At 40.3% G+C, this 27,844-nt stretch overlaps 1 protein-coding gene across 1 annotated transcript in view; it reads right to left on the bottom strand.

The window, feature by feature from the left end:
• lrrc24 (leucine rich repeat containing 24) overlaps window positions 1-10,482 on the bottom strand; it is a 52,552-nt gene extending 42,070 nt beyond the window's left edge. The window contains exon 1 of the mRNA XM_017682164.2: window positions 10,070-10,482. The gene's annotated coding sequence lies outside the window, so the exon portion shown is untranslated. The remainder of the gene's footprint in view (window positions 1-10,069) is intronic.
• Between the last annotated feature and the right edge of the window lie 17,362 nt (window positions 10,483-27,844).

Raw genomic sequence — 27,844 nt, 5'->3', positions numbered from 1 at the left:
ACATTTGGGCAGACTGTAGATTTCATTTACAAATTGGTCTATTGGTCTATATGTATTGTCCGTTGTTCCCGTGTTAAATGTAGCATCGTGGCTCTGGGGGAACTGTTTTTCATTCCTCCCTCAGCACACAGCTGTGATGAGAGGAATGACAATAAAGCTCGACTTGGCTTGACTTCAAAAGTCCAGGCTCCGTCCCACTACCTCTTCTAAGTGCACTCTCAAAATAGACTGTTATTGTGAAAAACAGCTGGTCAGGATGGCAGACTATGCGTTACTTATAAAGCGCCTGTATCACAGAAAACCAAATTGTCCTCACTTTGTCGAAATAAAAGATTGATGTGGTGTGTAAACATTCTTAAAACTGCAGAACAACACATTCACTCAACAGTCCACATACAAACGCAAACCAATACAAGGCAATTTGAATCCATTGTGTTTGTGATGTCACAACAGACATAAATATGTATTTATTTATGGACATTCGGCCTACAGTGGTTTAGCTCCGCCCAGTCCTATTGAAGCTATAAGGAGCATTTCATCCTGGCCTGCTTTTTTGAATGAGACCCAGTACAAGGCAGCCAATCATTTACATACAGTCAATTACATGTATCAGATTTTAGGGCACAGCAAAAACATCCTGTTTAATTTGAAGGCATAAAGAAACTTTGAATTATAACTGTTTTGCATGCATAAACTCACACAGGCATTAAGAGTGGTCTTATAAAAATGGTCTTATTAAAATATTTAAAAAGTGTGATATGGACCTTTTAACATAACCAGTGCTTTGTAGCTAACACTAATATGTGACCTAATCACACAACATGGGTCAGATGTGCGCTGTGTTCTTGTGGCCTGAAGCAAAATAGATTAAAATAGCAATCAAAGAGGAATTCCACCAATTTTACACATTTTCAACCTAAGTAAATGAAATGGTTAGGCTGTGAACAAAGTCATTCAGAGTGCTGACTGACGCATTGTTTTATAATAGTTTTGAGAGAGGATTTTGGCCTGAAACATAGTTAAAAATCTGTTCATGGTAGAGATTTACATGGAGAGCAATGTAAGGAAAAATAGCATTTTTTCTGATTTACCACTATTTCCCCTTTATCAATATCACATATAAACACTCTGAAGACACATGTAGGTTTACTGTTCCTTTCAGAAAGTCAATAAAATGGCTGTATTTGCACTGTAGATATCGCAAGTCTTGGTTCCTATCACCACCACTATAAGGAAATCGGAGCCTGTAGGTAAACCATTCTGGGTGGGTTGGTTTACATCTCATCCGTTGAATTATGCAGTTATATACATTGAAAAATCTATGGAATTTTTCTTTAACACTTCACTGAGATCATTTACAGTTTCAACCCAAAGCAAATCAATACAAACAAGTTATTTTTTCCATTGTGTCCAACCCAGGCCTTACTGAGCCTAATGCAGAGCTGTATTGAAATGGGGAAGGAAGAAAAGAGAGATGGAATGAAAATAGACTGACCTTCTGTCTTGTGTTTACACTCTTGGTCCATTTTATCAATTATAGACTGTGGTCCATCTGTTTCTCTGCACACGTTTTACCCTGTTCTTCAATGACCAGGACGACCACAGAGCAGGTATTATTTGGGTGGTGGACCATTCTCAGCGCTGCAACAACACTGACATGTTGGTGGCGTGTACTGGTAAGAGTAGATCAGACTCAGCAGTGTTGCTGGAGTTATTATACACTGTGTCCCCTTACTCTCCACTCTACTAGACACTCCTACCTTGTTGGTCCACTTTGTAGATGTAAAGTCAGAGACAATAGCCCAATCTGTTGCTAGACAGTTTGTGCTGGGCATCCTTTAGTTCTTCATCAGTGGTCAATGGATACTGCCCACAGGCCGCTGATGGATGCATATTTGTGGTTGGTGGACTGTTCTCAGTCCAACAGTGACACTGAGACATTTAAAAACTCCAGCAGCACTGCTGAGTCTGATCCACTCAGACCAGCGCAACACACACTAACACACCACCACCATCAGTGTCATCTCAGTGAATGATCCTCCACCCAAATAGGAGCTGCTCCATCCACACTTGGCAATGACATGCTGTGGCTGATCCAATAAGTGGACAACGCTAAGTGCAGATGTGAGCTGGATACAGTTTGTCTTTGAGACACATTGTAACCTAATTAGTTGCGAGACGTTCCACCGTTTGTTTTTTAGCATTACACAACTTTACCAGCCAATTGTTGCCCAGTTTTAACTTTTTTGAAAGCTTTTGTTGGCATCAAATTCTAAATGGCCATATATTTGAAAAAAAAAAAACAACTCAGTTTTAATATTTGATATCTTGTCTTTGTTTTATTTGCACAATGGACTGGCGACCTGTCCAGGGTGTATCCTGCCTTTTGCCCAAAGACTGCTGGGATAGGCTCCAGCATCCCCACGCGACCCTGACGGAGAAGCGGCTTAGAAAATGGATTGATGGATGGATGGATGATTTGCACATAATTGGATTCTGTTTTTATTTACAGTTTGCACAGCATCCCAACTTTTTGAAAAACAGGGCTGCAGAACAAAGTGCACTTTTATGGTAAATCGACCTGATAAAATGGACAAACTGTGTAGATACAAAGAGGTGTACTTAATGAAGTTGCTGGTTGGTGTAAATTAACACATTATCCATTATCCAGAGAACTTGCTTCTCCAAACTTTAATGCACGATTATGACCTCCTGGTGATGTTAAAGCTGCATTATGAAATTCTGTATGTTACCACTGAAAGAAGTAGCATTACTGTCACCCTGCAAAGCCTGAAATAATAATGTAAAAGTCAGCATGACAGGTTGGGTTTCAAAGGTGCTTTTCAGACCATGTCATACGTCTTTACATATTAACATCACACACAGAGGCTCAAAAAGGCCCAACTCAGTGTTTAAGTCTCAAATGTAAAATTAACATTAGACCATGATGGCAGGAACAGATCATTCACTTACATTCTCAGAACACACATCCTTCACCAGGTTTTGACTGATTCCCCTTTGAATGCTCTCTCACCATGCTCATAGTCATCAGGATCGTCCATGGGGTCTGAAGCACAACCCACATTACAGGACCTCCTTCTGCATGTCGTGCTATTACACATTTTCACCAGAGAGGTCTCCAAATCACCAAAACTTACACAGTGTAGCTTTAACATATTTTTTTTTAATTAAACCATAAAATGTAGCTTGTGCAAAAGTTATGACGCATTTTATATTTTATATTTTATTTGTTCCAATACGTTGAGTAAATAAGTGGAAGTTATCTAAATCTGCAGACAAAGGTCATATTTACGTTTTGCTCCCTGTAAAAGATGTGTACTTATTTTCACTTGGAAAATCAACATCTGATTTGACCAGGTTTATTCAAGCTTGTGCAAGCAACTGTATTATCATGGTTCTGTGGATTATTATCAGCTGTAATTGGGTTCAAAATAACAGAACGGAATGCAGAACAGGGCATCCAAACGAGAGCAGAGTGAAAAAGCTGAACACAGTGTGAAATGCTGACAAAAGGCTTCCTCTGACAGACTGAGTGTGCAAGCGTGTGTTTTATGGGGTTATGTATGTTGACGTGGGTGTACTGGTTTTTTTTCTTCTGCTGTATTTGTTTAGACCGAACGTTCCCATGATGATGGGATCACATGAAAAAATTATTTTCCTCATTTCATTTTTATTTATTTATTTATTCTTGATGCTGCAGGGACATTTTGATGGTTCCTAACAAGGATTTGTTTTTAAATCTTATGCAACCGGGGCAGCAGGACACGAGTTTAAATCCCAATGATGCACAACTGTCAACTGAGAGCCTAAGAGAGCACAAATTGGCTCTGCTGTTCTCTGGATGGAAAGAATGGCTTACTTTCTCTCTGCTGTCCATCAACATGCTGCTGGCTAGTCCTGGCCTTCTGCCAGTGCACGTACCCTGAATTGGGCAGTCAGCACTCTCCTCAAAATGTGTTCAGCTGCCCCACAATGCTGCGTGAGCAGCAGCTCAAAAAAGATAGTGGCCTCAGAGGAAACATATGCATGCCTTCACACTCAGACCGGTTGGTGTCATGCAGTATATAAAAATGAGGAGTATTCAGTACAGTGAAGGCGAAAGACCACCCTTTGTTTACTTAATTTCCAGCCATTAAGTACAAGATATTCATTTTTCAGGAGAGATTTCTGAGGAGATCAGAAATGAGGTAATCCATTTGTATACAGGAGGAGAAAGTCAGAGGAAAATAAATTCAAAAAAGTTACAGAGAAAATGGGACTCCTAACAAAAGTGGACCTGGCAGACCACCTAAACTGTCCCCAGCAGATAAACAGAACTTTGATTTTTGAGAGAGAGGAGAAAATCAAGCTCCACTCTTGCTTTAGATCTGAAAAAATCCACAGGAGTTTCTGTCCATCTTTACACTGTGAGAAGACAGCTCACCACTATGAGTCTGAAAGGACGTGTAGCTGTGAAGAAACCCTTACTAATCTATGAAAAGAAGAACGTTAAAAGTGTTTGGGATTACTTTCAGAAAATGCAACCAACTTTGAAGACTGAACTTCGGACTCAGCTCTGTTGATCGTCCTAACACAGGTTTAACAATAAATGGTCTTAAAACTTAAACCTATAACTGCTATTTCACTCTTTAACCCTGAAGGCTGGCATGCAGACTGCTGGTGACATAGCAACGTGGAAAACAGTCTCACCTAGCTAGCAGCTAACAAAAAGCCAAAGAGAAACATCAGTGTTATGGGGATTAATGCATTTATTTGTATTATGGTGTGGGGTTGTTTTTCAGGAGTTGGGCTCGGCCCCTTAGTTCCAGTGAAATTTACTCTTAATGCTTCAGCAGACCAAGAGATTTTGGACAATTCATGCTCCCAACTTTGTGGGAACAGATTGGGGACGGCCCCTTCCTGTTCCAACACGACTGCGCACCAGTGCACAAAGCAGGTCCATAAAGACATGGCTGAGCGAGTTTGGTGTGGAAGAACTTGACAGGCCTGCACAGAGTCCTGACCTCGACCTGACAGGACACCTTTGGGATGAATTAAAGCAGAGACTGCGAGCCAGGCCTTCTCATCCAACATCAGTGTCTGACCTCACAAATGCACTTCTGGAAGAACGGTCAAATATTCCCATAAGCACACTCCTAAACCTTGTGGAAAGCCTTCCTGGAATAGTTGAAGATGTTATAGCTCCAACGGGTGGGCCGACATCATATTAAACCCTATTGGTTAAGATCGGAATGTCACTCAAGTTCATATGCATGTGAAAGCAGATGAGTAAGTACTTTTGGCGATATAGTGTATTTATAGCCGAGAAGGTAAAATGGACAAAAAATATTGCGGTTTGATTTTTGTTAAAAGGACAAAATAGCTCTTCTTAACATTTGTCTAAGGCTAAGGGTTAGACCAGGGGTCAGCAACCCTTAGCCTTAGACTAAACTTTAATTGTTACCAAATTTTTTCAAGTTTTACATGTTTGTGCTCATTCTGTTTTAAAAAGGTGAAACATGGAGCTTTCGTATGAAGCACTTCACAAAGCCAGGGATACTTTGTTACTCCTGTAGATTAGAACTGTACAAAGTCAGGACAACAACAAACACAGAGACACACACACAGGCAATCTGAGGAGCTGTCTGAAGTGGGTTCTGAACCATTACATCATCTGCAGTAGCCCATGAGGATGTGGATGCATCTCCACTTGGGCAGTGCGCTTGTGCTTGCTGAATGGATCGATCCCCCTCTGTTTCATTCCCGGCACGTCCAGCTGGCTGTGACACCACAGCGCCGTGCTCCAGCCAAGCCTATCCCTCCACCACCACTAGCGCTGATGGCGCACTGGACGATTGAGGCATGCAGCATCTCCCCTCAATGACCTGTGGAGCCCAGTCGATACTGCTCACAAAGATAATCTATTCCGTCTGTCACATAATGCCGGGGTTATTACACATCCCTCAAACCCACCACTGACAGGTCATCAAACTGACATCCAATACCCGCCACGGGCTCTTTGAAAAATTAGTTTGTTCGACGTGTCCAATATCTTCCTCCTGTTTTCTGAACCGATTTAGAAATAAAACTCGACTTGATTTGATTCAGAGATGCAGATTTAATGTATCAGCCTGTAAGTCGTAGTTAGTCACTAAGAGGCTTATGGTCCACATTATGTCCATTATACTTAGCCAAGTACCACCATATTAAGCAGTTATGTGTTTTTTCAGGTCACAGACATCTACTATACACTCTGGATTTATATAATCATGTTTATATTGTTTCAATTGACTGTTTAAATAAGGCAAACTGAAAGAATATTTTGAATGCTTACATGTTTCTTGCCTGGTTAGACGGTTCTTCTCTATACTGGACGCTCTATACTTGCATGTTGCTCTCAAAAGAACCTATTAAAAACGGTTCTTTATAGCAACAGATAGTGTTCCACTATTGCCACAAGTGGAAGAGCCTCTCTACAGTACTATCTACAATCCATTTTGCCAAGAGTGGAAGGTTACAGTTTTATGTATTTGGTATCTGCTCATGATAGAACACTTAGAGCTAAAGCCAGCGACAACTTAGCCAAGACACACTCTGTGTTTTTATGATCATGTTTATGATGTTTTGATGGACTGTTAAAAAACCAACCAAGGAGGCTGTTTGACTTGCAAAGTGAAAATATATCAACATATATTAGAATTGGCTTATGCTCTGCCCACAAAAATGATCTGGGAGTAGCAGCTGTTGCTAGGCTGGACAAGCTTTACAGAACTCTGACAAAATGTAATTTAGGTTCTAGTTTAGACCAAGTTTCCAGTTTAAAATGCCACATTTTAATATGCTATTTTAAGGAATTTACAAAACTCAAACTGTGCTTTTTGTATTGGCCATCAGCCCAGCACACCCTTAAAAAAGAGGTTCTTCAAGGGTTCTCCAGTAAAGGTAATGGTTATATGTAGAGCCATGACAACTTAAAGAGCCATTTAAATGCATATATGGTTCTTTTCCCTTCTTCTCTATGAATATTAAAATTTGTTCTACACAGCACCAAATATGCTTCTGCTATTGTTGTGAGCAAAAGGAACCCTTTTTAGTACAACATAGAACTTTCTTTGCCAGGATTGGAAAGTTCTACTTTATGGTTTGTGGTACCTGCTGATGACAGGTACCAACAAGACTTTGCCAGCACAGATAGACCACAGTAAATAGAACTACCTGTTAAAGAGGTTCCAGAAGGACCCAGTGATACTTCATGGTGCTCTCCACTGTATGTGGTTACACTAGCAGCTGAAGCCAATGGCAATTTTGTGAATCATTATACCACCACTAAATACAGCAGAATGTAATGTAGAATGACAGAGTAATGATAGAGTTCTCTATTCCTTGTAGACATTTTGTGAGTAAATATGCAGAGATCAAAGTCGTATATCATTTCAAATCAGCCAATAAGTTAATCACTTACAATCCCAGGCTTATTATATTCTAACGCTTATCATTCAGTAAGTACCGGGACTTCAAAGCAAAACGGCAAAACGAGCTATTCTTAGGTTATTGAAGTGTGTAATAAAACGTTGGGCCTCTCGGTGGGTTTGGACTGGCAAGCAAGGTAGTTGTTAGCAAGTTAGATGCTTTAGAGTGGCATAAAATAAACCATAAAGGCAACACTGTTTGTCTCAAGCAGTTGGAAAATGAACTAGAACTACCATTAGACCTACCATTGGTTCTCATTTGGATCCTAAGAGGACAATCTTTTAAACACATAATATCATCTGAGATTAATTGAACACTCTAAATGTAGGGTTTTTTTTTTTTTTGCAAAAAACTCACTGGGCTATAATTTCTTAATAGATGAGACAGACCGAATGGGCTTGTTGCCAGTGTTCTGCAATGCATGTCCAACCCAGCAACAGTTTTTAGCAACAGATGCTACAAAATAATGCATTTGTGCACAAAGAATGTATAGATCAACTGCATTTTATGTCGAGGTAACAAAAGTCTATAAATATTGATGCTGCTCTGTTTGACTGAATAATAAGTGAATGATAATTGGCAAAATGAAAAGCTCATATAAAGAATTGTTAATATTTTGGAGCGTCCCCTGTTCCACCCGCACTGATCCTCAGGAGTTCCGAGCAGCTCTCCCCCTCTCGCTGTCTAATGACACAGATGGAGCTGCCTCAGAGTCAAATCCTACAGAAAAAATGGCTTTCATTGAGAGGCCACCACTGAGAGTCGCACCTACTCACTCTCTGTCAGCGCTCATCCATCTGGAAGGAGGCTGCTGTGTACAGAACAAATGGACACTGTAATCCCTCTGCCCTCTGCTTCCCTCTCTCTCTCCGTTTATTTATATATATATATATATATATATATATATATATATATATATACATAGCTCTGCCTCTCTATCACTCTTTTCATTCACTCCCTTCCTTCTTTCTCTCTCGCTCTTCCCATCACATCCCTCTATTCCATCTCTGTTTGACCCTTCTACACCCTTTGTCTCCTCCTTTATTCTCTCTTTCATTCTTACGTGCATTCATCTTTCTCTTCACTCTCAGCCATCCTTTTCTCTCTTCTTTCCTATCTCCTCCAGCACACACTCTCTCTCTCTCTTTCCTGCTTTCATGCCTTCTCTCTGCTTTCACTGCACACTTCACTCCCTCTTTCTTCCACCACTTTTTTCTTCCTTCACTCATTTCCCTCCCTAGCTCTCTTTCATCACTCTCCTCTAGCCCATCTGTTTTCGCTTCTTCACTCTCTCTTTTATTCATTCCTCTCTCGCTCTTTACCATCGTCTTTTTTTTTTCATTTTTACTCTTCATTTCCTCTTTCTTTGCTCTTTCACCTCACTCTCTTTCACAGTCTTCTCCTCCCCATCACTCTTGTTCCACCTTTCTTTTCTTTACTCTGTCTCTCTTCGGTCATTCCTTCACTAATTCATCGTCCTTTTTATCACTCTCTCGCACTTTCTTCTTCCCCTGTCTGCTTTTTCTTTCGCTTTTTCACTCTTTATCTCCTCCTTTACTCTCTCTCTCTCTTGCATTCCTTCATTCATTCCTCTCTCTCTCTGTCTTTCAGCATGCTCTCCTCCACATCTCTTTTTGCATCTTTCCTTAATTCACTCTCTCTTGAATCACGCCTTCATTAATTCCTCTCTTTCATGTCTTTCTCTCTCTCTATTACATTCTCTCTTTCCTTCTTCACTTCCTTTACTCTCTCCTTCCTGGTTGTATTCTTTTCTATCTCTCTCTCTCACACACACACACACACACACTCTCTCTCTCTCTTGCACTCTTTTGTCCTCCATCTATCTCCTGTCTCTTCTTCACTCTCTTCCTGTTATTCCTTCATTCACTCTCCCCCTCTCTCTCCCTCTCTCTCTTTCAGCGCACTCTCCTTCACTCCATCTCTTTTTCCATCTTTCCCTACTTCACTCTCTGTGGAATCATCTCTTTTTTAATTACTCTGCTTCTTTCTCTCTTTCAATTCTTTCTCTCGCTCTCTATTCCACTCTCCTTAATTTCTGTCTCTTTTATTCCATTCTTCACTATTTACTCCTTCATTCCTTGTTTTATTCTTTTCCATCTCTCTCTCTCTCTCTCTCTCTCTCTCTCTCTCTCGCTCTCTCTCTCTCTCTCTCTCTGAAATTCAGTACTGGCATCACTCCATGTCGCTGTGCTCTGTCCAGTGCTGGATGGTCAGTTTGAAAGGTCTACTCTTTTCCGTGGCCCTTTTCCACACACCTCCTCTCTTCCCACCACACTACAGTCATCCATCTGAACTACAACAGGAGATCTACTCTACTGTTAAACAGCACATACACAACACAGCAGTGAGAACGAACAACACACAGCATTTAAACACGCTCCATCACATCCAACCATGCAGGCTCATGAATCACTGCGTTAAGCCCACACTGGCCGCACTTGGAGGCACATTCGCGTCTGATAAACTGAAGCCGCTCTGCAGGGAAACGCTAGCAAATAGCAAAGGTGGCTTGGTCGGGTGAGATGAATGCAGTCCACCGGTTCAAAAGTCCAGCGCACAAACAAGAGAAACTACCGACCTGTCAAGCGGAGCCAAGTAGCGTAAATGTTCAGCCGACGCTTCAGAGCTGCGAGCTCGGTCTGAGCGGCGAATTCAACCCGCTCCTTCAGGACACGCGGAGCTTTCAGGGCTCTGGCATCAACCACAAACACAAAAGCGTCATTTCACCCGGTCCTGGTGGTCCCTAAAGGCCACGGTCCCGTCCCTCCATTCTTCTAAGAGGCGACGTGCTCGCTGGTCAGCGTCCACCGCGTCCCCCTTTTCGTAAATATCAGTCGAATGTCAGCTGGCGTTTGTCCCAGGCGGGCTGCGAGCGACTCCTCCGCTCTCTCCTCTTTCAAGGCATCGGTCGTCTCCCGATGGACGAAGCTACGGATCTCACCTCCAGCTTAGCCTTATACGCTCGCTCTGTTCCGTTTCCCCTTCTCTTTCTCCGACCAAAACCACCCCTCGTCCCTCCCCCCCACCGAGCCCCCTCCTCTCGCACCAGCCATTGTTCACACTGATTGGTAACGTAAGCTTCGCATCAACGCGCAAACCTCCGTCGCAAAGCCTCGGAGCAGCCTGGCGCCAGTCCAGCGCGCATTGTTTGCTTTCAATTCAATTTAGTTTCCTCACCAAATCCCATCTCATTTCTCCGAGCAGGGGGATAAAAGACGTGCCATGTGTTGCTCTCCTCTTGTTCTTGCTCTTTCTCAACCGTAAAGCCTCCGCATAAAAGATCAGAGCTCGGATCGAATGGGGGGCTCAATAGTTTTTCGCGCTTAGACAATTAGTGAATTTGCCTGCTTGAGTCTAAGGTCACCATAACCAAAGCCAAGCGTCTGCTAGAGGGGTATGAAACCCACCAGACCCAGTACTGAAAAGTGGAGCAGTGAAACTGCATTATCTTTAGCAGGGCTGGCCTGTGAACTAAATCCAAAGCCTGGACCACCCCTCTACAACCACACACTCTTTTCCCACCATGTCCCCCAAAACTCGTAGCACGTGTGGTTTGTCCCATGTGGTCTCCATTCATTTTACATAGGACTACATTAGAAACCATGCTTTTTTCTCTGTCTCACTCTCTCAGCAGCCCACCCACCTACTGGCTCAAAAAGATTGGTCCCAGTCCTCCTGATGGCCAGTCTTTCCCTGCTCTGGAGTGATAGGCCAGACCTAGCATCTGTGCCTGATTCACCAATGCACTTGTGGCTGAATGCAGTCAACGCCACACAGCAAATTTCCTTTTAATACCCTTGATCCTGGAGAAAAAAGTGTCTCCAAACTTTTGAACGTACAGTCAGGGTTGGGATATGATGGAATACAAGTATTAAGAATATGTATTCCGAATACAGAAATGGTCTTCATTCAGTATTATTTATATTCAAAAAAGCAGTATTTTGGATACAGTTACATTTTTAGGATAATGTTTTTAGTGTACGCATCCAGTGAATTAAAAAAAACACATCTTCAAATAAACATCAGTGCTTGTTTATTAATTAGGGCATGTAGCAAACATGCTCGTCACATTAATACTAAAGAAGTCTTCTACTTTACAAGCACTGCAGTTCAGACTAAAGCCTGAGTAGACTGATAAATCACAGTGACAAATCAGTTTGTAATCTTAGTGTTACTGAGCTCTTTTGAGGGTTGATCAAGCTAATAATCTCAGTAGTGGACATTTGTGAGTGTTGCAGAAGTGCTGTATTGTGCTCCTTGGGGGATTGTGGGAGCAACAGAGGACTGAAGCAGGCAATAAAAAAGGGAAAAAAATGTTCAGAATGTTTGAAACTTTATTTAAATGAAGTTTCTAGTGAAGTATATTAACAGAATAAGTAGCAGCATGAAGAAACCAACCGGTAACAGCAAGCAACAGCGGTAATTAAGTTAAAAAAAATAAGGCTTTCCCATATGCCTTACTAAGATGAATGTATTCTGAATACATTGCTTTTATGTACTGTATCAGACTATGTTACTGAATACATTCAGTACAGCGTATTCAGTGATCAGCCATCACTACTTTTTTCAAAGTATCCAAAGCTGCAAATAGTGTAGGAACTTTCAGCACCATGGACAGCAACACACAGTGACTGGTGCTGAAGAGCATTTCAGCTGGAAAACCCATAACTGGTAAATGGGATGAAGGCTGTTACAGAAGTAGCATACAGTAAGTGTCCATTTCTACTAATAACAGTCTTTAAAAAGGCACCAAAAAGGGTCCCACTTCTGGTTCTATTAACAACCTTGCGGCAGTCGTGGTCTGGATGTTAGGGAACTGGCACTGTGACCGGAAAGTCGCCGGTTTGATCCCCAGAGCTGATGGTGCATGACTGAGGTATCCTTAAACAAGGCACCTAACCCCCAACTGCTCTCTGGGTGCTGTGGATAGGGCTGCCCACCGCTCTGGGCAAGTGTGCTCACTGCCCCCTAGCGTGTGTGCTTACTAGTGTGTATATGGTGTTTCACTGCACAGCTGTCAGGTGAAATTTTCCCATTGTGGGACTTATAAGGGTCTCTTTCAAGCGTCTTAAACTCACACATAATGTAAAAGTTCTTTAGAAGAAGCCTTCAGGAAACTTTATTCTAAAGAGTGCAAAAAGTGTAATACCATCATAAACAAGTCATATAATCACAATTACACCAAATGATAGTAAAGTGCTGTGAAGGTCAGTTCAGTTGCCTTTACGTCATATGACACAACAACAGGTGATGTTTATTGGTCAGCGTGAAGTACCACAGCACACTACACTTACATCAGGGCCCATAGCCAATGACTTCTGGGGGCTACACTCTACAAACATTGTAGCTATAGCCCTCTGAAGCTGTGTTGTCATTTTGTAGTTGATGTCATGTCTCTATCTCTATCTCTACTCAACCAAGTTAAAGCTGTTTTTGAAAAAAATGAATTGCATTTTGGAAAAGTGTTGCTGTCTAGCCCTGTAGTATGCTGAAATGGTCCAAATCCGATACACTTTGTCACACATGCACCGATCAGACGTAACATTATGACCACCTCCTTGTTTCTATGTTCATCGTCCATTTTATCAACTCCACTTATTATATAGGTGCACTTTATAGTTCTACCATTACAAACTGTAGTCCATCTGTTTCTCTGCATACATCGTTAGCCCCCTTTTACCCTGTTCTTCAGTGGTCAGGACCCCCATGGACCTTCACAGAGCAGGTACTATTTAAGTGGTGGATAATTCTTAGCACTGCAGTAACACTAATGTGGCGGTGGTGTGTTAGTGTGTGTTTCACTGGTATGAGTGTATCAGACACAGCACAACTCGGTGTATATCTAGGGCCAGTCCCATTTCTTCTTCATTCACCTTGCCCCTTGGAACTGAGTTACAAGTTGAAATATTCCCCTATGAAATGGGACAACCCTCAAATAAAGAACATTACTTCATTAACAGGCTATACTAGCACTGCTCTGTAGGCGACCCTGCCAGTCTGCTGTGATAGCAGAGGAGTGTAGAGTTCAGCAACTTCACTGCTGGGCTTTAGTTAATTTAGGCCATCATATGTGTTCAAAGAGGGGGGATATTATAGTTGTTCATTATCACCCACCGTTAATTCCTCAGTGACACGAAGCTGAAGTCAGCTAATCACCAGCTTCTTGTTCAGATGGAGCGGCATTTATTAAGATAAGATAAGAAAAACTTCATTGTCCATTAGATTTGCATAAAATGGAAATTTGTCTTTGGCAGTCTGGCACAGAAATACATTCTTAGACACATAAAACACTTAAAAACATTTATAGCAACAGTGTACATGAACTATGTAGGGTGTTCCTTATTATGTCCTTATTCAGAATGCTCACAGCAGTGGGCACAAATGATTTTTTATAAAGGAGAAAAGATTCACATTTGTGGGTTTCTTTAGTCACTTATTAAGCCATCTTAGCAGCTTTTTATTTTTTTCTCTTAACACTACGTTTGGAGTGTGAGTCTGAAAAACCTCCATTTGGAGGGCCATGTAGCCCTAACACTTCAACCTACCCCTCCATCTCAACTAACTTGGGACACCCTAACCCCAGACATGAATGTGTAAAACTGAGGGGTAGGACTAAGTGGTAGGGGCAAGGAGGTGAAATGGGGTTGGGCTTTTATCTCTGAATGTCACTATACTTACAAGATCATTAAGTAGTGCAAATTCAAATATTCCTATATACAAGTTAACAATGTTACACACTGAACTGTCATCAGAAGACTGGCAACCTCACCAAAATACCCCACACAAGCCATCAAGCTTCATGCTTTGGACCTATAGCAAGAGTACAAACAGTGCATCTGCACAAATGTAGTTCTCACTCATCTTCTGCAGTGGCAAATGAAAGGGCTGAGGTTCACAACACATTGCACTCAAGATTTAGGTCCAATGAGTATCAGGTAAGACAATTCCATCGTGTTGTCATGGCTACGCTGTTAGTTTTCTAACCCGTAGTGTATGACGGCTTTCTCACACAAAGGCCAAGTGAAGAGATGACCTGTATCCATCTCCAGCTTTGTGTGCATATATCTGTGCATACTGCTCATGACGGTAGTTAGACATGCATTAAAGTCTCAAAAGCAGGATTCATTTGGCTGCTGTTGGGTAAGTCACATTGCACAGTGTGGAAGACAAAAAATGCACTTCACCCATGGCGGTAGAACCAACGTTTATTTTGGGAACATCCACAGTGCTAATTAAAGCAAAGCCTGGAACAGACGCACTGTAAACGATCGTCGTCAGGATGACCCCCACAAGGCCGATAGAGCTTGTAACCATCTGTCCTTAGATGGCTCACAGAGCTGCCAGGGAAAAAAGGGGAAAAACAAGAGTTGAGCAGAGCTCTTCTTCAATCAATAAAGGCAAAGGACTAAGACCTGAGAGCAGAGGTTTCAGAAGGTCTTAGGTGTGCAGGTTTTGGGAAATCCTTTAATTGCTACAGAGCTTTTATATTATATGGAAGTTCCTCAAACTTCAAACAGCTTCTATACATTCTCACATCTCACTTTTGGTTCTTAAAAGAACCATCCAAAGAAGCATTATTTATGGAGCCAAAAGTGTTTTTTTTTCGATGGCATTGCTCCAAAGAGCCCTTTTTGGCAGCTTTTTTTTCAGCAACATTTCAGATATGAATCATATCACCGTGGATGCACTGTAAAATGGCATCTTGGCAAGTGAAAGCATCTGAAAAGTAGGCAATATATTCAATTTTTCTCATTAAGAGTTTGTTGGAAATAAGTAAAATTGTCTGCCAGTCAGTGATTCACTCGATACAAATGTTCAAAATAAGTAAAAATGTGTAGAAATTAGTTGATACAACACTTGACTACATAACTTCAACATATATGTTATGATGTCATATAATGTATGATGTACAGTAGAGTAACAAAGTTATGTTACCATTACCATTAAATATTATGACATACAGTCACGTGCAAAAGTTTGGGCACCCCTGGTCAAATGAAATTGTTGCACTTTGTAATATACAATTACTGTTTATATGCTGAATTTGACATATTAGAAAAACATAACATCAAATACGGCCTGTGGAACAGCTATGCCACCATCTATAATTAGTTTTTTCTTTAAACTCAGCTACTTACAGGATACTCAGCATAAATTAGCAGCCAAACATGCTGTCATGACATTAGGGCATGCTTAAATCAGTGTTACGTAGCTGGGTTCAAGTGAAGTGTTACAGATTAATCCTAAAATTGGGGATGTATGATAATATAGGGATCGTTTTGGTTTCGGCAGATAATCACTTTAAGATGTATTGACATCAGACACACACGTTTAGGTTTGGCTGGTATTTCCAACCAATACTCCATAAAGCATTTACTGTATTCTGGAAGAGCAGAGCATTTAGGCAATCCTGGGCTGCTCCACTGTAATATCTTTCATTTCACTGCATTTATAACCCTTCAGTAATATATGTTATATATCCAGGCAGATGTAGTCCCAGTTGCTACACTTTATAAATGATAACAGTATCAACAACAGCAATCATTGAAAATGATTCAAACATTTTCTCAATTATGTCATAATAGATTTAAGATGATTTCACTTTCCAAGGTGTTATTTTATGCACTATATTCATGGTGCTGCCATGGCCATATATTACAATACTCAATAAATTTCATTAGTAGGCTGTTTGTCTTTGTTTTCACTCGTTTTTTATCTATGAACGATGTGTATAATACTGTGCTGTAAATTCAGAGCTCATGGTCCTCATTTCTCTCTGTTCTGCAATGAGCTTCTTTTTCTGGCCCTGATATTGTTTATATTTGGGTCACATTAACTTCTGAGGAAGAGTGCGGGGGGGTTTGGGGAGTGGGGGTGGTGGTGATCGAAGGCTGCCATGGTAAGATGAGCTGACCCACATCTGAAGCTTTTGAATGTGCTTTCTAGATAGGACAGGCATTTAGATATTCTCTCTCTCTATATCTCTTTCTCTCTCTCTCTCTAACTCTTTCTCTCGCTGTCTCTCTCTCTCCCTGTTCTCCCACTCTCTCTGTCTCTCTTCCCTCTCTCTCCCTTCCCCCTGTCAATTTTCTCTTTCTCTCTGTCCTCTCTTTCTCTCCTCTCTCTGTCTCTGCCATGCCTTCCTTTTCATCTCTTTCTGTCTCGTTCTCCTCTATCTCCCTTTACTCCCTCTCATCTCCTTTATCTCAACTTATTCCCTCTCTGATTTCTCGCTCTCTTTCCTCTCTGGGTTTCTCTTCTTTATCTCTTCTTTCTCTCTCTCTCTCTCTCCCTCTCTCTCTCTCTCTCTCTCTCTCTCCTTTTCTCCTCTTTCTCTCTCTTTTCTATTTCTCCCAATCCCCTCTCTCTCTCTCTCTCTCTCTCTCTCTCTCTCTCTCTCTCTCTCTCTCTCCTTTTCTCTCTCTCTCCTTCTCTCCTCTTTCTCTCTCTTTTCTATTTCTCCCAATCCACTCTTTCTCTCTCTCTCTCTCTCTCTCTCTCTCTCTCTCTCTCTCTCCCCTTCTCTCCTCTTTCTCTCTCTTTTCTATTTCTCCCAATCCCCTCTTTGTCTTTCTTTCTGTTTCTCTTTCCTCCTCTTTCTCTCTCTCTCTCTCTCTCTCCCCTTCTCTACACTATCTCTCGTTACTATTTCTTTCATTCTCCCCTTTCTCTCTCTCTCTCTCTCTCTCTCTCTCTCTCTCCTTTTCTCTCTCTCTCTCTTTTCTATTTCTCCCAATCCCTTCTTTGTCTTTCTCTCTGTTTCTCTTTCCTCCTCTTTCTCTCTCTCTCTCTCTCTCTCTCTCTCTCTCTCTCTCTCTCCCCTTCTCTACTCTATCTCTCTCTTTACTATTTCTTTCATTCTCCCCTTTCTCTCTCTCTCTCTCTCTCTCTCTCTCTCTCTCTCACTCTCTCTCTCTCTATCCCTGTCCTCCCACTCTCTCTGTCTCTCTTCCCTCACTCTCCCTTCCCCCTGTCAATTTTCTTTCTCTCTCTCCCCTCTTTCTCCTCTCTCTTGCGTTGCCATACCTTCTTTTCTTCTTCTCTCTCCCTCTCTTTCATTCTCTTCTTCTGTCTCCATCTCCCCTTGATCCCTTTTCTCTCTCTCTCTCTCTCTCTCTCTCTCTCTCTCTCTGCTTCCCTTCTCTTTCTGTCTCTCGTTCTCTCTCTCACTCTTCTTCTCCCTGCTCTCTATCGCTTCCTCTCAGCTTATCACTCCATTATTTTGTTTTTTATTTTTATAATGCAGCAAAAAGCCTCTTATGTTAATGTACATTAATGATAAGAGTGTTTTCTGTGCTCATGTACAGACACTGCTTTAGTGAGAAGAGGGTTTATTGTAAGACTGATGTTACACTTTTACAAATCGGCATACAGTGTGTGTGTGTGTGTGTGTGTGTGTGTGTGTGTGTGTGTGTGTGTGTGTGTGTGTGTGTGCGTGTGCGTGTGCATGTGTGTGCGTGTGTGCGTGTGTGCGTGTACATTTGTACATTTGTGATGAAACTCTGTAAAGCCCCTGGGCTGTGTCGGTCCGTGTCGACCCAGATCAGTGTAATTAACATCAGAGACAAATGTCTGGAGGAGGCGGGGGCTTCGGGACCATGCTGATCTCCCTGTACAGCGCGCTGCACACACGCTACATATGTGCCTACACTCACATACACACCCTTCTGTTCCCTTCTCACCATACACGGCTATCAGCATCTGAACAAGCCTGCAGAGACCGTATGGAACATAGGCGCGTGTGGGCGAACAGTGAAATACCTTTGCTGTTCTAAGAAATCTTGCCACAACTTTAGAAATGATGTTTGACTGAACTTGGAAGCTTGGAAATACATCCTTTTTAACTCCTGCAGGTTGAAGCTACAAAGTGGAAAAACATGGACACCTCCAAGAAAATAAACAGCAACAAGGTATTTATCTAATGTTAGTGATATGAGTGATAACTTTAACGTTTATGATGAATATCTCTGTCAAAACGGTGAACTTTATGGTCACTGACATAGTTTAATCAACTACTGTGTCTGTGTGTCGGTTGGTCTAAAGTAAATACTACTCTAATTTCATTTAAAAGCAGAGAAGTTTTACATCATTTTTGTTGACAGTGTGAGCAGCCATGTTGATTTGATATCATATGCTCAGCTTGGGGTTAAGAACTCCATTCCAACTTTCCATTTAGGAATTCCCAATGGAGGGGGCATTTTCTTCGATTTTTCCTAACTGGGGGTCTAAAATTTTCCTCACGCTCTTGTTGAGTTCAATGTAATGTATCAAAAACTGTCATACATTAATTTTTACATGACCATTTTACACCATCTGCTTTGGTTCACATTACAAGCATTCATGTAGGTAATTGGCTCAAATCTGCCATTAATGTGAATGAACACATGCGCACATCCTCATCAATAATAATCACATGTGTGACGAACAACAAATTAAACAGGTGAATAAAGAAGAGAAGATAATTTGCTCTGCAGCTTTCAGCTGTTCATTATTAGAGCAAGACAAAGGTAAAAAAACAGATGGGTGCGTTGCTTTTGCACTGTTTGCTGGTTCTAACCTCAGGTTTGGTGATGCTACCTCTGTAATGCTGAATGACGACACATGCAATTAAAAAAAACACATAAATTCCACTCTGAGCATTGTCACATGGCCATAAAGAAATAAGTAAAAACAAATAAATCAATAAATACAACCCCAGGTCCAAAAAATTGGGGATGCTGTGTAAAACGCAAATGAATGTAAATGAAAACAGAATGCAATGATTTGCAAATCTTATAGATCCAAATTTTATTCACAGTAGAACATAGAACGCATATCAGATGTTGAAAGTGAGACGTTTTACTATTTCATAAAAAACATGAAAACTCATTTAGAGCTTGATGGCAGCAATGAAACTCAAAGAAATTGGGACAGGGCCATGTCTACCATTGGTCTGGACCGCAGGCAGGCCCCCTGGACTCTTCTTCTGCAAAGCCATGCTGTTGTGATGGATGTAGTATGTGGTTTTTCATTGTCTTGCTAAAATATGCAAGGCCTTCCCTGAAAGAGATGATGTCTGGATGGAAGCATATTGTTGTTGTCAGAACAAAACCTCGTATCTCCGTTTTTTAAATTGTTTTTCAGTTTTTGACATAATTTGAAAACGCCTGTTGCCCTTTACATTGTGTGTAAATTTCATGAAGAATGGACCAAAAGAAACAGCCCAGAATGACTTGGAAAAATGTCTGGTTCCATTGACTTCCATTAACAGTAAAGCAAGTTTTTTCCTTTTCCTCTAAAGTTACCATTTTGGAGATACAAGGTTTTCTTCTGACAACAGTGATTTGTTGTACTAATACCTCTCTATACTGTTCAGTATTGATAGTGCCTTTCCAGATGTGTAAGCTGCTCACACTATAGACACTAATGCAGCCCCAGACCATCAGAGATGCAGCCTTTCAAACCAGCTGGATGGTCCGTCTCCTCTTGAGTCTACAGGAGAAGATAACGGCGGTTCTGGATCAAATTGACATATGGCTTCTTGTTTGCATGATACAGCTTTAACTTGCATTTGTGGATTGCAAAGTGAACTGTGTTCACAGACAATGATTTCTGGAAGTGTTCCTGAGCCCATGGAGTGATTTCCAGTACAGAATCATGCCTGTTTTTAATGCAGTGCTGCTCGAGGACACAAAGATCACAAGCGCCCAATATTGACTGTCAGCCTTGTTCCTTGTGTACAGGGGTTTCTCCGGATTCTCTACATATTTTGATGATATTGTGTACTGTAGATGGTGGGATATCCAAAGTCATCACAATTTTACATTTAAGAACATTTTTCTGAAATTGTTCCACAATTTTAAGTTGCAATTTTTCACAGATTGGTGAACCTCTGGCCTTCTTTGCTTCTGCGGGACTCTGCCTCTCTAAAATGCTCTTTTTATACCCAGTCATGTGAGTTAGTTGTACTTTGCTCCTCCAGCTGTTATTAATACCACTTACTTTGGATCTATGAGATTTGCAAATCATTGCATTCTGTTTGTATTTACATGTATTTACATTTTACATTTACTGTGTATGTGTGTGTGTGTGTGTGTGTGTTGTCTTTTGTTTATTTTTGTGTACATATGACATAAAACTCATCAAAATTACAGTCAAAATATGGTCAAAAATAAAAGCATGTATATAGCTATTGCCACACCAAAGGAGAGAGGCAAAAAAAGAATAAGTGTAAAGTGTGGGTTATTAGGGGCACTTGGCATAATGACAAAAACAGTCTGTTTCATTCTAAGGGATAAAAAGAGGTTGGAAAATAGTCATGAGTTTTGCGATTTATGAGATTTTTTGGTATATAAAACCACACAAATGTTACAAGTGGATCTCAGAGGGAACATAAAGCACAATGAACCTGTATGATAGAGGCTCTCTAAGAGTTGATCCCACACCAGTAGTGTATGCAATTTAGCTGCTCAAGGGAATCAATATCACAATAGAATAGTCACCATCACAACAGTAGTCACATTGGAGCATGTCTCCAGGGAGTTTTTAAAAAGTTGTAGAAAACATAAGCACAAAAAATCAGGTTTTGGTATGACAGCGACGATGCGTGTGATGTTTTTGTTGTGCTTTGTGTTCTAATGTTCATGTCCCTTTGTAGCTTCTGCCTGCAGTCAGAATGGATTCAGGCTGGAATAATGAAGAAGTAATAGCTGCATTCGAGGCTGGGAAAGGCTCGGCACAACAAAGGCAGCTTTCCTCAATGATTGCAGAGGAAAAATATGTGTGTTTGTCATGACTGCGGAGGATGGCATGGGCAACGGTGTGCCTAACAGATGTTCTCTTTTCACTAAGCTTAGTGGGTTTAGTGGATTGGGGCACAAAGAGAATTGCAGCTCATAAACGCCCAACACACACACACACACACACACACACACACACAATCTTCCAAAAAGTTTGCACAATTGTACGACGGAGTTGTAGACAAAATCATTCAGAGTGGTTTGATGTGAAGTGATTCTTTGTTTCTGATTTCTTTACAGTGGTGGTAATGGCAACCAGTGGTCACAATGTCTACAAACTAAATATAGCCATTGCATTTACAATCTGAAATGACCAGTGAACCTTTACACGTTTAATAGGTGTTTACATGCAATGCTGACAATGATAAAATTGTAGCAAATTAGGAAAACTAAACGTTCTTTGTGGACTACTTTGCCTTAGAACACCCTGTGTGTACCTCTCACTGTGTGAGTTCAGATTAATTTGGGATCTAAAGGGTGAAGTTTATTACAGAAAGGTGAGATCGAGACTTCAAGAAGGCTATAATTCTAAATGCTGCTTAAGCTTTACATAAAAAGGCTTAGTATACACACAACATATTCAATACTCAAATCTATAGTAAACGACAGATAGACAGATAGATAGATAGATAGATAGATAGATAGATAGATAGATAGATAGATAGATAGATAGATAGATTGATAGATAGATAGATAGATAGATAGATAGATAGATAGATAGATAGATAGATAGATAGATAGAATTATTGATTGATTGATTGATTGATTGATTGATTGATTGATTGATTGATTGATTGATTGATTGATTGATTGCTGTAAATTACACCTCACAGATTACTTCCTAGCAGGAAAATACAAGCTGCTGATTAGGTTAATTAATGGAGTAATCGAATGTGTTGCACACAACTTTGTTTTGTACTGTTTCATGTAACTGGCAAGTTGTGTGAAAATCATGTTTCAGGCAAACTACATGAAAGTTTCAGCATGTAAAGCCAGCAAGACCAACAAAACAAAACCAGGTTTGTATGGAGCCCTGTTAGTCTTAGTGTATAAACAAAAATAATGCATGGCCACGACTTAGTAAGGCATTGGAATGAGATAATTAAGTCGTGGCCATGATATAGTAAGGTGTGGGAATGAGATCCTAATGCGTGACCATGACTTAGTAAGGCATGGGGATGAGATAATTAAGTTGCGGCAATGACATAGTAAGGCATGGCAATGAGATCCTAACGTGCAGCCATGGTTTAGTAAGGCATGCAAATTATATAATTAAGCCTTGGCCACAGTTTCACAAGGCATGATCTTGCCATGCCTTACTTTCCAATGGAGCCCTGCTGATGACATCCCGTATAAACAATGCATTGCCACACTGTATTGCTGCGTGGGAATAAGATCCAAATGTGTAGCCACACATTGTTTTTTATTCCGGATGTCACCAGAAGGGCTCCGCAGGTTTGCTTCTGCTTGATTGAAAGAAAAGCTTTCAGCCACACACAGGCTTGTTTTCTGTCAGACACTGGACTGATGGAAGTCAGTTCTATGGTCTGATTGGAACTTGGAGTTTGGACACAGGTGGGCTTAGCACAGAAGTGCACTTCTGAAAATAAAGGTTTCATAAAAGGATTCTTAGGGGTGATATCACTGAAGAGCTGCTCTCAGCTCCTTGAAGAATTAAAGGCCTTTCAAGAAAACAAGTTTTGTTGTTTTATATCTGTTCATCGCTTCTTCTGAAATCAAAGGTATTAATAGACTGTTAATTTTTACTGCAGGAACAGCCTCTACTTATCTTTTATGACTTTAAACTAGCTGTTGGGACACTGCTGTGAAAGATTTGATAGCATTCAGCCAAGAGGTTGCTCTATCCTGGTCCTGATGATCTACCACTCTGCAGAGCTTAGCTCCAAACTTAATCAAACACACCTGATTCAGGTAATGAAGGACCGCATGTGGGTCTTGTTAAATGCTAAAGCTTGATGTGTTGGATCTGTGTTTTCCAGGGTGGTAGATTTCCAGGACCAGGACTGAGCAAGCCTGCTTTTAAACGGCAAGTACAAGTTACTCATTTTTTATTGTCAGGAAACATACTGTAACATCTCACACTGCTGTAGAGGTTCATTGGAGGCCCACAATGCCCGTTAAAGGGGCATGTTTTTATGTTGTTGTCCGTAACTTTAAGTTGTGTGTAGTGTATGTACTGTGGTTGCTGTGTTATTCTGGGAGTGCGTTTACATGCACTTAATAATTCATTAACCGCAGGAAATCATATTTTGTCAGGAATCCGATCAACACATTTACATGCAATTTAGTAATCACATCATGGGAAAACTCCAGGTCTACAAGAGTCAGGCTATAATCAGAGTTCTGCTTTGCAACCAGCCAGTAAACTCACAGATAAAAACATAACGTAAACTTAATGTACAACTCTTACTGTCGTGGCTTGAAGTTTGAAGTCCACCACTTTACTTGAAACTGTAACCATACATCATCTAGAAGAAAGTGATATTTAAATCCTTGATTTTGTCGAGAATGTAGCTGGTTTCAGCGTCACTGCAAAAGTGTTTTGCTGCCATCGTGCGGCAGCGCTGCTTGCTTGCATGCGCAGACTGAGAAATCTGAAAGAAATCTGAGTAACGGTATACATGCACTGAGCTAGCTCTCTTCCTGCACTCGGCTCTCTTCATCGGATTTCTTAATCAGACTTCCAGACCTTACTCTGATCTAAGAAAGGAGAGTATGCTGTTTACACCATTCTAAAAATCAGATAACTGAAGAAATCAGATTCTGACTGAATTGTTAAGCGCATGTAAATGAACTCTGCTGCCGGAGGTATACATGTTTTGTGTTGGGGGTTGGTCACCACAGGGTGGAAGCTTATGGCTGATGAGTTCAGTTGTTTGGTATGTGTCTTTCTGCTGGTGCCTTTCTGCTCAATAAAACAGCACTACTCACAGCAGGTTCAAGGCCTCCACTCTGTCTTACTCCGTGTCACAATATTATCACTTTCCAAAAAAAAAAAACCCAAGCATCTCTATTTTTTCTGATTTGTTTTTCTTTGTCATTTGAAAACAGTATCGCCCTTCATATAAAACAATGATTACACTGATGTAAATGCCAAAATCACTTGGAATAACATTGCTTTTCACTATCTTACATTAAGAGCTAAGAATGTTTTACTTTGCCATTTTGGAGCTGCTTATGTTTTTTGAATAGCAATGACACACGCACACACGCACACACACACACACACACACACATCTTCTAAGCTGCTTATCCTTCTGGGCCACGAGGAGCTGGAGGCTATCCCAGCAGTCACTGAGTGGAAGGCAGGAAGTGATGATATATTTAATGGAGAATTACATAGTAGTTGTAACAACTGAATATATCATCAAATTTTAGTATTTAGTATGTCAACCCTCACTACAGATATTTTACTCCACGTCCAGTTCAGTCTCAGAAGTTGGTTGCATGTTCTGGTTCTGCTTCTCATGATCCACGTAAACCCAAACACATTCAAAAAAGGTCATAGAAATCTAAATGCAGTCATACAAATGTCTCAGTGCTGAGCAAAGAAAACAACTTTGCGAAACAGTTTTATCCAGTATTTATAACAGGTTGCATGGTATTAATTCTAGAGGGCAACATACATACATACACACACACACACACACACACACACAAACACACACACACATACACACAGCACAACGCAATATCCATCAAAACAGCCTGAGCTCTGAACCCCTGAAATCCCCTCATGGCTTTCATTCTGCGATTTCTCAATTGCTTCATTACTATTTCAGAGGCATATTGTGCCACAATCGATACGTTTCCATTACGGTGACGAACGGCTGTTTTTCAAATGCTCTTCTGCCTGCACTGATTAAGAGGCAGAAAGTCAGGACAGAACATTGACGAGCTTCCACAAAAAAAAACAAAGGTATGAAAGGTGTTTATGATTTGAGCCCGTCTCTAAAATGAAGTCTGCCGACCTTGATCTTTATAGGGCTTCAATTCAGAGTCACCGGGAATGATTTTCACATTATCTGTTATTAATTTGAAGTTATCAGTGTCTATGAGAGATGCTCAACATGACTTCTGACTCTATAGTCAATTTACGAGTCTACAGGGAGCAAACATATATAATTTTTTTCTTTTACATAAATGTTTTGACACGTGGTGTGTGTGTGTGTGTGTGTGTGTATGTATGTATGTATATATATATATATATATATATATATATATATATATATATATATATATATATATATGCATAGGCCATATCTGTATTTTTTTCAAGCTTTTCATTTTCTTTTCTTTCACTTTATAACATCAATTTTTAATTTTGTAAACATTATTACAGTAACTAAGCTGCAAAAATTCACCATCTTTGTGATGTCACAAAAGCTGTGCATTTACATTTATCTGCCTAGTCAAGCCTACAGTTTAGGCTTGTACATTCACACGGAAGTTATAAAGAGTTTTGCAGTTGCTGCTCTTTAAATGAGGCACTATACAGCACAGTCAATCAGAACAAATCTCACTTATATATGTCAGTCTTAAAGGGACAGTAACAAAAACAACATGTTTAATTGTAAGGGATAAAGATAGGTTGGAAAATGGTTGTGTAAAAATGAATCATATCTTAAATTATCATAAGAAAAAAACAAAATACAAAACAAATACAAGCTATTAGCCCTTTAATCCCTTGTCCCTTACCCCTGTAGTCATGTAATCTCCCTTTTATTGGTGGTTCCCAGTTGAACTAAACTTTTTTTCATCAGCAATGTTAATAGAATATATTTAAATGATGCAAACGTACAATTTACACAACTTTTGTAGACAGAACTAGATTTTCCTCTTCATAGATGAACAAGCAAGTCAACATTTATAAAAGTGTTATTGTGCTTATGTTTTTTGTGGACGTCATGCATTAAAGGTATGAATTGTTTTCACAGTAGGGGGTTCCCTCCCCTTTCAACCTCAGTGTTCACTAGCAGCTCAACACAGAGTCACAACATTTCATACACAAAGTGTCAGTGTCCAAGTTAATCCGAAAACAGTTACATGGAAAACATATTTTACTTGATTATACTGATGAAAAAAATCTGAGCTGGCAGAATGGTCACATATGGTCACTCATTTCCATTCCGCCAGTAGAATGGAAATTAAGTTACTTAATAGGATTTTAAATGGTCTATAGTATAAAAGGTAAGATGTTCCATTAGATTGTGTTTGCCAAAGAAAACATTGGTTTTCTTCACATTTGCACAGATTTCCATTCCAAAGCCAGTTTTGGGCCCAAAGCTGCATGTCCGTCTCACTCACTATGACAATGTCAAAATCGAAGTCAGTCTCCTCTAATATATCACTCACACTGACACTTGGTACATCTTAGAGGACGACTCTGGACTCATGAAAGCAAGTTGCCAATACTTATTGCAAGCACACTGACAAATCCAAGGTCATCCTGCCCCCAGAGAAATGACATGCAGCAATGCTTCATCTTTCTCATTATATGACATATTGAATATAGCAAAGAGTATATATCTGTGCTTTTTCATCCAGGATTTATGGAATAAAAGGCTGCGTATCTCTGTACAGTCACAATAAGCCTGATCTTAAAGTCTTAAAGTGCCATGCTATCATTAAACTACCTGTGGTTTCCTAAATACCCTTTAAGATCCATAGTCCCTTAAAGGAATACTTCAGGCTAATCAGTACCTGCCATATGTGTAGCATGAAGTTGTTCACCACAGGTAACAACAGAGATATGCTTTCTGTTATAAGATACACTTTCTGTTAAAAAAACAGAAAGCCTACTGACTTGTTGCGTTAAAGCAACTGTCCACAGGTGTCTATCATACATAAGTGTCAGAGTTATATTGTTACGTGGGACTAAGAATCAAAACAGTCTTAATTCTTTTCCACATGACCTTTTTCTAACTGCTCTTTATCCCTTAGAATTGACAGGATGTTTTTGTTACGGAGCTTTTAAGACTGTATATAATGTATGAAAATGACCTCTGTTCTGATTGGCCGCTTTGTATAGTGTATCATTTAAAAAACAGCCTGGGTGGAAACACTCCTTATAACTTCAGCAGGAATGGGTGGTGCTAAACTGCCTTAGGCTATACAGACAGATAAAAAAAGCAGTAAAAACTTGGTTTTCCATGAGCCGCCCAAAATAAATCTCAGGTCCTTCTAGGCCTTCAGAGAAGACCTAATGATTTATGTTGCCTTTAAATGGGAATTTAAGAAGATATGCAAAAACAAGAAAATGCCTTTAGAGCCCAGAGGGATACATTTATATTTTGCTTTTAAAACTATAAGTATAAAATCCATTTTTACAAACTGAATTTGAAATCTTTATTTATATACTCTTCTATCTGAGCCATTGCACTGCTGCTGAAGATAAAAAAGTTTGGCAACTCTTCGCCCAGACTATCTATAAAAATACATGTTGTGGGCTTATAAAATATCTCCTTACACGCTTGGAAACAGGAAAGCCGTAGAAGAAGCACTTATAGTGGCATATATAGTGTACCTCTAAAAGAAATCTTGAAGTATGATGC

The sequence above is a fragment of the Pygocentrus nattereri genome, chromosome 19 (assembly GCF_015220715.1).
Source record: "Pygocentrus nattereri isolate fPygNat1 chromosome 19, fPygNat1.pri, whole genome shotgun sequence".
NCBI classification, from domain to species: domain Eukaryota; kingdom Metazoa; phylum Chordata; class Actinopteri; order Characiformes; family Serrasalmidae; genus Pygocentrus; species Pygocentrus nattereri.
Note: the sequence above shows the minus strand (reverse complement) of the source record. Positions and strands in the feature narration are given on the sequence as shown.